This window comes from Cryptomeria japonica, chromosome 1 (genome assembly GCF_030272615.1).
Source record: "Cryptomeria japonica chromosome 1, Sugi_1.0, whole genome shotgun sequence".
Lineage (NCBI taxonomy): Eukaryota > Viridiplantae > Streptophyta > Pinopsida > Cupressales > Cupressaceae > Cryptomeria > Cryptomeria japonica.
Genome location: NC_081405.1, coordinates 444230098 through 444243613, shown reverse-complemented (window position 1 = coordinate 444243613; position 13516 = coordinate 444230098).

Genomic DNA, 13516 nt, shown 5'->3' with positions numbered 1-13516 from the left:
AGCACCTAGAGGATATGGTGAGGACTCCCAAAGAAAAGGGTGAGTCCGATTATGAACTGATAAACAACAAGGTTCAAAAAACTGAGTGCTCTGAGGAAAATCATGGAGCATAGCTTGCCTGTGATGAAGGTGACTTCCCAAAATATGAATGCACTGGTTGCCTGCCTAGAGAAGGATAAGCAAAACAAAGATACTATGATTGTTGATGATGAGCTCGGTTCTACCTATTTCCAGCATTCTTCCAGATGTAGAACTAAGCAAAATGCTAAAGAGTTGGAGTTGACAACTAAAGGTAATCAACAGGTGCAGGAAAGCAAAGACCTTAAAGAGGTAGAAAATGCAATGATGATGCTTGTCAAGGATGCTGAGGAGACCATAAATATTTTCACCTAAATATTCTAGTTTTGTTTTAGGTGTGCTAGTATCTCGTTGGTCTTTTGCTGTACTTTTCTCTAGCTATTGTCTTTTGTATTGATCTTTTTTTGCCTTTCTTTCTTCATTCTGTCCTTTCTTGCTTCTCTAATGCTTTTCTTTATGATATGTAAGTGGGTTTCGGGTCCCTTAAAACCTATTTTTCCCTAATCAAAAACATCGATGGTATAATTACACCATGATGACCTGAGTATGACTTTCCTGGATTTTGATATTGCAAGTTAGCACAAGAATTGAGGTATAATTGAACCAAGATGACCTGAGTGTTGCTTGCGTAAAACAAATAGTATTAACCATTTCAATACACAAATCAAAAATGTCTTCGATGATATTCTAATGATCATGTCTTGAGACAAATTTGCACATATTAATGATTAATTTACAGATAGCAAACAAGAAAATATCATGTTCCTTCCTTGTTCCTCTAGTTATAGACATCCTGGAGTCACTCAGAAATCATGATAGTGAAAATCAAGATAGAAAAGTTGAACAATCATGCTAAAATCATTATCCAAAAGATATCATCTATTGAAAACTGTGTGATGTGCCTAGACTGACTTTGTGATAGGTTGATAGTTGACAATTTGGTCTCGTGTTTAACATTGGATGTGTCTTAGTTTTTTCTTCATAGGGGTTGCCTAAATATTGTTCTTCCTATTTGATGAAGCTCAAAATGATTGTAAATTTTGGCCCGAGCTAGGTGCAGGATTTTGCCCCATGCCTAGAAACAAATTCATTATGATATACCCAATGATCCAAACCATGGCGAGAAGCCACCTGGGATGCCTGCGTATGTACAAAGGCTTTATTATGGATATGAACAATGCTGATGGAAAGGAATGCAAGCAGAAGGATGCATGAACTAATAGATGGAAGAGCTAGCAGACAGATAGCGCATGTTTGCCATTTTTTCACCATCTGTTTTTATTGCACTTTTTCTCATATTTGATTTTTTTTGTTTTTATTGTTTTTCACTATTTTTGTATTTTCCGCTTTTTCATTGTTCTTGGATTTTTTTGTTTTTTCAGTATGTTTGGATTTTTATGCTTTTTCATTGTTGTTGGATTTTTTTTCTTTTTCAGACATAAAACTTCTTTAGATGCATGTTATTGATGGATTCTTCGAGCTGGTCCATGTCTTGTGTTGATAGTTGATATGCTCCTGACCCAAATACTGTTGTGACTACAAACGAACCTAACCAGTTTGGTTCAAATTTTCCTTTCTTTTCTCTATCTGTTTGGTTGCATGGATTTTCCTTTAGTAGTAGTTCTCCAACTTGAAATGTTCTCGGTTTGACCTTATGATTATAACTATGGCACATTCTTTGTTGATATACTTTTAAATGATCAAAGGCATTTTGCCTTCATTCATGGATTAATTCTAACTCTTGCAATATAGATACTCAATGTTCTTCATTTAGGATAAGACCTTTTAATGATACATGTAGAGAAGGTATCTATACTTCTATTGGTAGTATGGCTTCTAATCCATAAATAAGAGAGAAAGGTGTGGCACCTATTGGTGTGCAGATACTAGTATGGTAGGCCCATAGAGCAGGGTTCAATTGAATATGCCAATCTCTTCCAGAATCATTCACTCTCTTTTTGAGGATTTTTCAGAATGGTTTTATTTGATGCTTCTTCTTGCCCATTCCCTTGTGGATAATAGGGTGTGGAAAATTTGTGTTGGATCTTGAATCTCTCACATAGCTCTTGTACATCCTGATTCTTGAATGGTTGCCCATTATTAGTGATAATGGTCATGGGTATTCCATAGCGACAGATGATGTAGTTCAAGATAAATGCAGCAATTTGTTTTCTTATGATATTTGTGAGAGGTACTACCTCAATCCATTTTGTGAAATATTTTGTAGCTACAAGGATGAATTTGTGACTATTAGATGAAGAAGGATTTATCTTTCCTACTAGATCTAGACCCCATTGACAAAAAGGCTAAGATATTGCCAAAGCATGAAGTTCTTGTGCATGTGCATGAATCAAATTCCCATGGATCTAACATTGTTTGTATGTTCTAGCTATCTAAAAAGAATCTCATTCCATAGTTGGCCAATAATAGCCCAAGCGTATGAGTTTTTTGAAAAGGGTAAGACCACTTGAATGAGAGCCACAAATGCCATTATGGACTTCATGTAATGCCTTCTCAGATTCTTCTTGTTTGAGACATCTTAAAACAATACTGTCTAGACCTCGTTTAAACAGGGTATCCACAACAAGAGTATAATGGGAGGATTGGCGAATAAAGTTTCTCTTTTGATTTTTTGATAAGTCAGGAGGGAATATATTATCTTTTAGGTATGTGTAAGTTTGGCCATAATGGGAGGAATCATTCCCAACAAGGTGACAAATAGTTTGGGAATCAGGACAATTATGAGTAGGGTAAAACAACTCTTCCACTAGGAACTCATAATGTTGTTGATTTTCCTATGTCTGAAGTAGAGAAGCAAGTGTTGCCATGGAATCTGCTACTTTATTGTCATTCCTTAGAATCTGCTGAAAAGTTATTTCTACAAAGTATTTATTGATATCATCAACCATGTTTTTATAAGGCATTAACTTTTCATCCTTTATTTGGTAATGTCATTAATTTGATTGATGACGAGATGAGAGTCTCCAAAGACTTGAAGTTGTGTAATGTTCCATTCTATAGCCATTTTGATACCTGTAACCAAAGCTTCATATTCTGCTGTATTGTTGGTGCATGGAAACCTTAATTTGTATTCTTTTGGAATTGTATGAACTTGTGGTGTGATGAATAGAATACCTACTCCTGATCCATGTTGTGTATATGAACCATCAAAGTATAATTGCCATGGTTTTGTTGTGACCATTAGGATATCAACATCAAGAAACTCAATCTACAAAGGATGATTATCCTAAAGCAATGCCTCAGCTAGTTGGTCTACAATTACTTGTCCCTTGATGGCTTTTCTATCAACATACTCAATATCAAACTCACTTAGGATCATGATCCATTTTGATAATTGTCCTATCAATGTTGCCTTGCTGAGAAAATACTTCAATGGATCAATTTTAGCTATCAACTTGGAGTGAGATAGTAGATAGTGTCTCAATTTTTGAGAAGAAAAAAATACCGCTAAGCATGCTTTTTCTATTGGAGAATAGTTGATCTCATATCCCACTAATATTCTGCTAACATAGTAGATGGCCCGTTCTTTTCCTTCATTATCCTGTTATGCAAGCAGAACTCCTAATGGTACTTTAGTGGTCGATACATAGAGTAACAATGACTTTCCTAGAATTGGTGACATTAGGATGAGTGGTTGCATGATATATGCCTTGATCTTTTTGAGTGTGTCCTCACATTGATGGTCTGACTTGAAATGAACATTTTTGTGTAATAGATGAGTAAATGGTTGACATTTATCTGCTAGTTGAGAAACAAATCTTCTGATTGACTGGAGTCTTCCTTGGAGTGATCTTAGTTGACTTATATTCATGGTAGATTCCATTTCCATGATTTCTTTTACCTTAGTTGGATCTACTTTGATACTTCTAGCTGAAACAATGTATCCCAATAGCTTTCCTGAAGTGACACCAAAGGCACATTTCTTGGGATTGAGTCGTAGCTTGTACTATTCCAAACTGTCAAAGATCTTTTCTAGTATTCCTAAAAGTTCTTCTTTGTTGTATGATTTGGCCAAGATGTCATCCACATAGTCTTCCATGAATGTATGCATCATCTCATGGAATATTGTTGTCATAGCTCTTTGATATGTAGCACCTACATTCTTTAGTCCAAAAGGCATGACGTTCCAGCAGAAAGTGATGAATAATGATGAACAACAAATACCCTAACTAGTACTGAGAGGGGGGTGAATCAGTACAGAAAAAAAATTCTCCATAACTTATCAAGTTAAAACAATGCTAACCGGTTGTCTTCATCACCGAAATTAACCATGGCAATACCAATTAAACATAGTAAGACTTCAGACAACTAAACCAGTAATACTGAATACTTCAAATAACATTCAACACCTGATAACTACTTCACCAATATACATATGCATGTGTTGTATCAGTAATACCATAACCATTAGCTTTGCATGCATAATCACTTAAACAAAGACTGCACAATCATCACATGAAAAATGCACAACTCATAACACACATATTTTTCCCATGGAAACCCAAATGGGAAAAAACCACGGTGGGGATGAATACCCACAAGCTTGTTTTTGAACTCTTTTGAAGCTCACTCTGTTAGGAGCCTAGCTCAGTTAAATACTTTACAATAAGGTTCTTTAGGAACCGATCTTGTTAAAGATCACCCAGTAAAGGGATGGCTATATACCCTGTTAAAGGTTACCTTGCTAGAAGATTTGAAGAACTCAATGATCTTGAGTCACTTGGTTAGAGGATTTATAATAAGCCTATTAAAGCTACCCGACAAAGGGATTTTCCTACTTTTGAAATGATTAAAAGACAATAGGTAAAGCTCTGATCTAATAACATCACTACATGCTAAGGAAGATCCTTTTTAGCTCCTCTACTCTGCAATCACACTTTGCAATTTTCCACTCCTCTGCTCTGCAATCACACTTTACAATTTTTCACTCCTCTACTCTGCAATCACAATCTGTAGTTTTCCAGTCACTAGTTTGGCAAGTATCTCATCACTCAGATACAAACACAACATTTTCCAACACTTACAATAACAAACATCATCGACCTTATAGATAAAAATTAGGTCTTTAGCATAAACCCTAAACCCTAAGCATTTTAGGTTTATAATTACAAGCGGTCCAATCTTGACCATCCAAACACTTTGCATAGAATAAAACAATCTCAAACAGATCACAAGTCATTCTGTATCATCCATTCTTTAGCACATATGGGAATCAGTAACCCATCATGATCTCTTCACATACTGCTAAGAAGAATGTTCATTCTTGAGGTAGACATTTAATGCAATAGATCTTCATGTGCAAGATCCTCAAGGAAATCCTTCACGTGCACAAAGTTGACATGGAATCTTGATCTCATCCTTATCTCTTAGCTAACTCATCACATAATGTCACTAGTTGCATCGCACAAGATAGATTGCCAAACCAGAAACCCTAGAGCTGAGACTACCAACCGGTAGTCACACTTAGTGAAAACCTGACACTGGTTCACTACATCTCTTCATACCGGATCTCCAACTTGAACATCAATAAAAAATTCTTCCAATCTTCATATTGGTTCACCTGCACTTATTAACATCAATGACAACATACATTATCATCATATTGGTTCATCACATGCCAACAATCTCCCCCTTTGGCATTGATGGTAATACTTAGTGTAACATTGCAACTAAAAACATCATAGACCACTGCACCTATACCAAATATCTTCATCATTAGATATCTTCTCCCATCTCATACATCATCAGATATATTCTCCTCCTTTGACAACAATGCCAAAGTGGAGGCACAAGCTCCCATACTCCACTATGTTGCCCCCCCTATGGAGTAGCATCCTTCAATCACATCAATCCTAAAAGATTTGTCACTATAATACCTGACTGATGTGGAGCACACATTTTTAGTTCACTTCATGAAGGGGAAGAACCCCTAAATCACCTCTCAAATAGGTAAATGTAGTTTTTAGTAAGGGCTTAGTGAATATATCTGCTAGTTGCTCCTTACTTGAAACATGTTCTAATACAACCTCTTTGTTTTGAACCTTCTCTCTCAAGAAATGATACTTGAGCTCAATGTTCTTTGTCCTAGCATGCAATACTAGATTCTTGGAAATATTTATTGCACTTGTGTTGTCACAAAATATACTCACCGGTTTAGATATAGGTACTTTGAAACCATCCAATACATGTTTCATCCAGATTGCTTAAGTACAGTTCATAAATGCTGCCACATACTCCGCTTCAGCTGTAGACTGGGAAGTACAACTTTGCTTCTTACTTGTCCATGAGACTAGTCTTCCACCAAGAAAAAATGCTCCACTTGTTATGCTCTTCCAGTCGTCCACATTACCTGCCCAATCTACATCGGTAAATACCTTGAGATTAAAATCACCATTGTATGGATACCACAATCCATAATCAACTATCCCTTTCAAGTATCTAAGAATCCTCTTGACTACTACCAAGTGGGATTCTCTTGGACTTTTATGAAAATGGGCCACAATGCCCACTGCATGAGCAATATCTAGTCTACTATGTACCACATAGTGCAGCTTACCGATCATTGAATAGTACTCCTTCTCATTCACTAATGTTGAATCATCTTCCTTAGGCAATTTACACTCGATCACCATCGATGTACCAACTAGTTTTCTCTCCTCCATGCCAAAGGTCTTCAATACCTCTTTGACATACTTGGAATGGGTAATAAAGATACCCTCTTTCATCTGCTGAATTTGTAGACCAATGAAGAACTTTATCTCTCCAATCAGAGACATCTCAAACTCTTTCTTCATTTCATCTACAAATGCATGGCTCATTTCATCATCTCCTCCAAAGATTATGTCATCTACAAACACTTCATAGATCAAAATCTGATCACCTTCATATTCCAGGTAGATTTTGTTGTCCTCAATTGCTCTCTGAAATCCTATCTTCACAATATGAGAGTGTAACCGTTCATACCATGCCCTTGGTGCTTGTTTCAATCCATATAGGGCCTTGAGTAATATGTTGGCATATGATGAACTGACATGTTAATATGATGATAATGTATGTTGTCATTAATGTCAATAAGTGCAAGTGAACTGGTATGCAGATTGGAAGAAGTTGGTGAATCGGTATGAAGAGATGCAGTGAACCGGTGTTGAAGTTTCACTAAGTGTGACTACCGGTTGGTAGTCTCAATTCTAGGGTTTTTGGTTTGGCAATCTCGCTTGTGCAATGCAACTGATGACAATCTGTGATGAGTTAGCCAAGAGATGAAGATGACATCGTGATTCCATGTCAGCTTTGTGCACATGAAGGATTTCCTTAAGGATCTTGCATGTGAAGATCGACTGCATTAAATGTCTACCTCGGGAATGAACATTCTTCTTAGCAGTATGAGAAGAAAGTGTGATGAGTTACTGATTTCTATGTGTGGTGAAGAATGGATGATGTAGATTGTCTTGTGATCCGTTTGAACTTGTATTTCTCTATGCAAAGTGTTTGGATGGTCAGGATTGGACCACTTGTATTGTAAACCTAAAATACTTAGGGTTTAGGGTTTATGCTACCGACCTAATTGTTGTCTATAAGTTTGATGATGTTTGTTATTATAAGTTGTTGGCAAATGTTGTGTGTGTATCTGAGTGATGACATACTTCCCAAACTAGTAAGAGAAAACTATAGAGTGTGATTGTAGAGTAGAGGAAATGAAAAGGATCTTCCTTAGCATATACTATTGTTATCAGATCAAAGCTTTACCAGTTGTCTTCTAACCATTTCAGCAGAAGTAAAATCCCTTTGTCGGGTAGCTTTAATAGTCTTACTATAAATTATTTAACCAGGTGACTCAAGTTCATTGAGTTCTTTAAATCCTATAGCAAGGTAACCTTTAACAGGGTATATAGCCATCCCTTAACCGGGTGATCTTTAACAGGATCGGTTCCTAGTAGATTGTAAAGTCTTTAACTGGACTAGGCTCCTAACAGAGCGAGCTTCAAAAGAGTTCAAAAACAAGATTATGGGTATTCATCCCCACCATGGTTTTTCCCATTTGGGTTTCCATGTGAAAAATCCATGTCTCATGAGTTGTGTATTTTTCATGTGATGATTAAGTATTCTTTGTTTAAGTGATTATGCATGCAGAGCTAATGGTTATGGTATTGTTGACACACCACATGCATATGTTTATGGGTGAAGTAGTTATCAAGTATTGAATGTATGTGAAGGGTTCAGTTTTACCAATTTATGTTGTCTGAAGTCTTACTGTGTTTAACCAGTATTTGCATGGTTAAGTTTAGTAATAAAGACAACCGGTTTGCATTGTTTTAACTTGATAAGTTACGGAGAAGTTTTTGTATGTACTGATTCACCCCCCCTATCAGTACCAATTAGGGTATTTATTGTTCATAATTATTCATCAATTGGTATCAGAGCAACTCGAGGTCCTCAGTGATATAAGCTTAACTGCTTGAGGTAAAAGATCATGCCTTAATGATGAAGAGGGAAGGTCCTAGGTTCAATAGAAATAACTTCAAAATATGGAAGGACAAAATGAAAAACTATATCAAGAGTTTGGGTGCTCAACACTGAAGCTATGTTGAGAATGTCTATGTAATTCCTGCTAGCACTTTAACCGATGATCAGAAAAGAGAGATTCAAGAAAATGGGCAAGTCATGGAAGCCCTTATTAGCAATTTGTCTAATATTGAGTTCATTGATGTACAAGACAAGGAAACTCCTAAAGATGTATGGGACACATTGGAAACTCTTTATGGTAGTGATGAGCATGTAAAGAAAGCTAAGGAAGAGAGCCTTAGAGGAAAATTTGAAGACATGAGGATGGTTGAAGGTGATACCATTGAACAATATGGCATAAGAATCAAGATTGTTGTTGGAGATATCAAGAGTACTAGTGGAAAAATTGATGATGCCACCACTGGTAGTAAAGTCTTGAGATTATTGTTACCGATCTATGCAATCAGAGTTGCTGCTATTAAGGAACTAAGGTCTATTGACAAAACCAAGGTATCCTTAGACTCTATCATTGCAAAGTTAACTGCATATGAGTTGAATAGCTATGATGGAAATGTTTAGAAGACTGAGTCAGCTTTTAGAGCATCTATTGCACCAACCAAAAAAGGAAAATAAGCAACTACCAGTTATGAATCCATGCAAAGCAGAGGTATGGATGATGAAGAGATTCTGATGGAGTTTGAAGCTCTTCTTGCTAAGAGACTTCCAAAAGGTAATGGAAAATATAGAGGTAAGCTTCCTTGAAAATGTTTTTCCTCTAATAAGATAGAACATATAGCTATTAATTGTCCTAACAATGAGAATAAGGATAAATCAGAGAGGTTTAGAAAGTATAAAGGAGGAAATAGAAGAAATTGTTTTGTTGAAGTGGATGAAGGTGTTACTGATGAAGAATCTAAGGATGAAGAGAATGAGGACATAATGTTTGTAGCTGTAAAGGAAGAAGTGTCTGACAAGAAAGAACTTGTCTCTCACATTGACAACTCTAATGAGTGGATAATTGATAGTGGTTGTTCTCACCACATGACTGGTGATCGGAATAAAAGTTTGTCTTTAGAAGAATATGATGGAGGTGTTGTCAGATTCGACAATGATGCACCATGCTTGGTAAAAGGAAAAGGATCCATCTCACTGAATGGAAGGAGTAGTGTGGATGATGTCTATTGGGTAGAAGGTTTTAAGAATAGCCTGTTGAGTGTTGCTCAGCTAAATGATAAAGGACTCATTCTAGAGTTCAAAGGTGGAGTCAACAATATAAATGGAAAAATTGGTGAAATTATTGCCACCGGTAAGAAGACTAGAGGTAACTTGTTTCAGTTGAATGCCAAGATAAGTTGGTTTCTGATGGCTAAGTTTGATGATAGTTGGATATGGCATAGGAGACTTTGTCATATGAACTTTGATAATATTTTAAAAGCTAGTAAGATCAAGGCAGTAAGAGGATTGCCTTTGCTGAACAAACCGGAGAATTCTTTGTGCAGAGAATGTCAACTTGGGAAGATGTCTTCCTCGACTTTCAAAGGTAAGTATTTTTCAGAAAAAAACTTACTTGATCTTGTGCATACTAATTTGTGTGGCCGTATGAAAACTAGAAGTATTTAGGGAGATAGGTATTTCATGATTCTTACTAATGACTGCTCAAGAATGATGTGGGTCACATTCTTGAAAGACAAGTCTGAGACATTTGGAAAGTTCAAAGCCTTTAGAGCATTAGTAGAGAAGGAAAGTGGTCAAAAGATAAAATGCCTAAGAACTAATCAAGGAGGTGAATTCACTTCTGATGAATTCAACAAGTACTATGAAGATAGTGGTATCAAGAGGCATTTGTCTATGCCAAGGACACCACAATAAAATGGCATAGCAGAAAGGAATAACAAGACTGTAGTTGAAGCGGCTAGAACAATGGTGATCCAAGGAAAGGTTGCTCACACTTTTTAGAGAGAAGTGGTGAGCACTGCAACCTATACTATGAACTGGGTACTCATCAAGAAAGGTAGAGTTAAAACCCCTTATGAGTATTGGACCGAGAAAACTCCCACTGTGAGTTATTTTAAAGTGTTTGGTAGTAAGTGTTACATCAAGAGAGGTGAGCATCTGAGCAAGTTTGATGCTAAATGTGATGAAGGAATATTTCTAGGATATTCCACTAAGAGCAAAGCTCCCAAGTGCTACAACAATAGAACACATTAAATTTTTGAGAGTATCAATGTCAAGGTTGATGAATCCCCTAAGGAACCTAAGGAAACCTGTAGCGAGGAAGTGGAAGATGAATTGGGTATAGCCTTCTGGGAACCGGTTAGGAAAGAAACAAGTAAAGATCTCAGTGTTCCTATATTGGTAGAAGCTGTAGTAGGTGAAGAAGAAGAGGTAAGTGAAGAAGAAAAGGAAAAACTAGCAGAACTAGCTAGATTCATTCCTAGGTATGTGAAACTACATCATGATCCAAAGAAAATCATAGGAGATAAAGATGCAGGGATACTCACAAGAAGAAAGGTGAAAGAAAACTCTTGCATGATTTCTAAATTGGAGCCCAAGACATCCAGAGAAGCACTTACAGATGAAGACTGGATTAAGGCAATGGAAGAGGAGCTAGACCAAATAGAAAAGAATGCAACATGGTCCCTCATACCCAGACCAAAACACAAGAATGTCATAGGTACCAAATGGGTCTTTAGGAATAAGCTAAATGAAGAAAGAACAATTGTGAGGAACAAGGCAAGACTTGTATGCAAAGGATATGCTCAAGAAGAGGGAGAAGACTATGGAGAAACCTTTTCTCCTATGGCTAGACTAGAAGGTGTTTGAATGCTACTTGCATTTGCAGCATTCAAGGGATTTAAAGTTTATCAGATGGATGTGAAGTCTACGTTCTTGAATGGAATCCTAGAAGAGGAAGTCTATACTGAGTAACCAGATGGGTTTGCCTTATCAGAAGATAGTAACATGGTGTGTAGATTACACAAAGCTCTGTATGGATTGAAACAAGCACCTAGGGCATGGTATGAACAATTACACTCTCATCTTGTGAAGATAGGATTTCAGAGAACAAGTGAGGATAGAAACATCTACTTAAAATCTGAAGGTAATCAGATTCTGATCTGTGAAGTATTTGTAGATGACATAATATTCGGAGGAGATGATACAATGAGTCATGCTTTTGCAGATGAAATGAAGAAAGAGTTTGAGATGTCTCTGATTGGAGAGATAAATTTCTTCATTGGTTTACAGATTCAGTAAATGAAAGAGGGTATCTTTATTACCCAGTCCAAGTATGTCAAAGAGGTATTTAAGACCTTTGGCATGGAGGAGAGCAAACCGGTTGGTACATCGATGGTGACCAACTGTAAACTAACTAAGGAAGATGATTCAACATTGGTGAATGATAAGGAGTATCGGTCAATGATTGGTAAGCTACACTATGTGGTGCACAATAGACCAGATATTGCTCATGTAGTGGGTATAGTAGCTCATTCTCATAAAAATCCAAGAGAATCCCACTTGGTAGTTGTCAAGCGGATTCTTAGATATCTGAAAGGAATAGTTGACTATGGATTGTGGTATCCATATAATGGTGACTTTAATCTCAAAGTATATACCGATGCCAATTGGGCAGGTAATGTAGACGACCGGAAGAGCACAACCGGTGGACCATCCTTTCTTGGTGGAAGACTAGTTCATGGACGAGTAAGAAGTAGAGCTGTGTTTCCCAGTCTACAGCTGAAGAAAAATATGTGGCAGCATTTATGAACTGCACTCAAGCAATCTAGATGAAACATGTATTGGAAGGTTTCAAAGTACCCATATGTGAACCAGTGACCATATTTTGTGACAATACTAGTGCAATCAATATTTCCAAGAATCTGGTATTGCATGCTAGAACTAAGCACATTGAGCTCGAGTATCATTTCTTGAGAGAGAAGGTTTAGAATAAGGAGTTTGTACTAGAACATATTTCCAGTAAGGAGAATCTAGCAGATATATTCACTAAGCCCTTACCGAAGACTATCATGCTCTATGAAGTGTACCTGTACCTGCAACCATAATGCACTCAATAAATCATTACAAGCAATGGTTAGTAAATTGAAACAATGAAAGACAAAACCATAGCTAATCAACTTATTGCCTCCTAATAAATGTGAGTATGAAAATGATCTCAGATCTGATTATGCAAATTCCAGTGACTTGACTACACTTAGATGGATGATTTGAATGATGAAAATGCATGATCTAGCAAGAATAGCATGATTAAGCTATATGAGTTCATGATTGATCTAGAAAATGAACTAAGATTAAGATGCAATTAAGCTAAAATTGAGCATGATAACATTGCTAAAGAATGATAAGCTATAAAATAGATGCCTATAGTAACAATGCTTGAATACAAATGAGATGAATCAAATGATATGCAAAAATATATGAATTTGGGACCCTTTGTGCTCCAAAATGAGGTCTATTTATAGGATTTTCAAGGTTAGGGGTGAGGTGGCAAGAATCCATGATCAAGATTGATCTGAAGATATCAATGGTTAAATTGGAGGATGGCAAAGGGGGTTGGATTAAAGGGAACATCTATCAACTCTATGGTGACAAGTGTCAAGAGGCTTCTAGAAGAGGTTAGATGAAAGGGAACACTTAGTGACAAGTGTCACAAGGTTATAGAAGATGTTGGATGAAAGGGGACATGGTGGTAGGTAGAATGGGTTAAGTTTAGGAATGGTAGAAGTTAGGAGAATTTGAATTTAAAAATTCAAATAATGGAAAAAGGATAACAAATTTCAACAACTCATAATTGATTTGTTTTAATTAATTAAGGGATTTAGAAGAAATGATTTTGATGGAGGGAATTAATTAATTAAAGGAGATGACATGAACCTATTAAATAAATCCTTAGATTTAT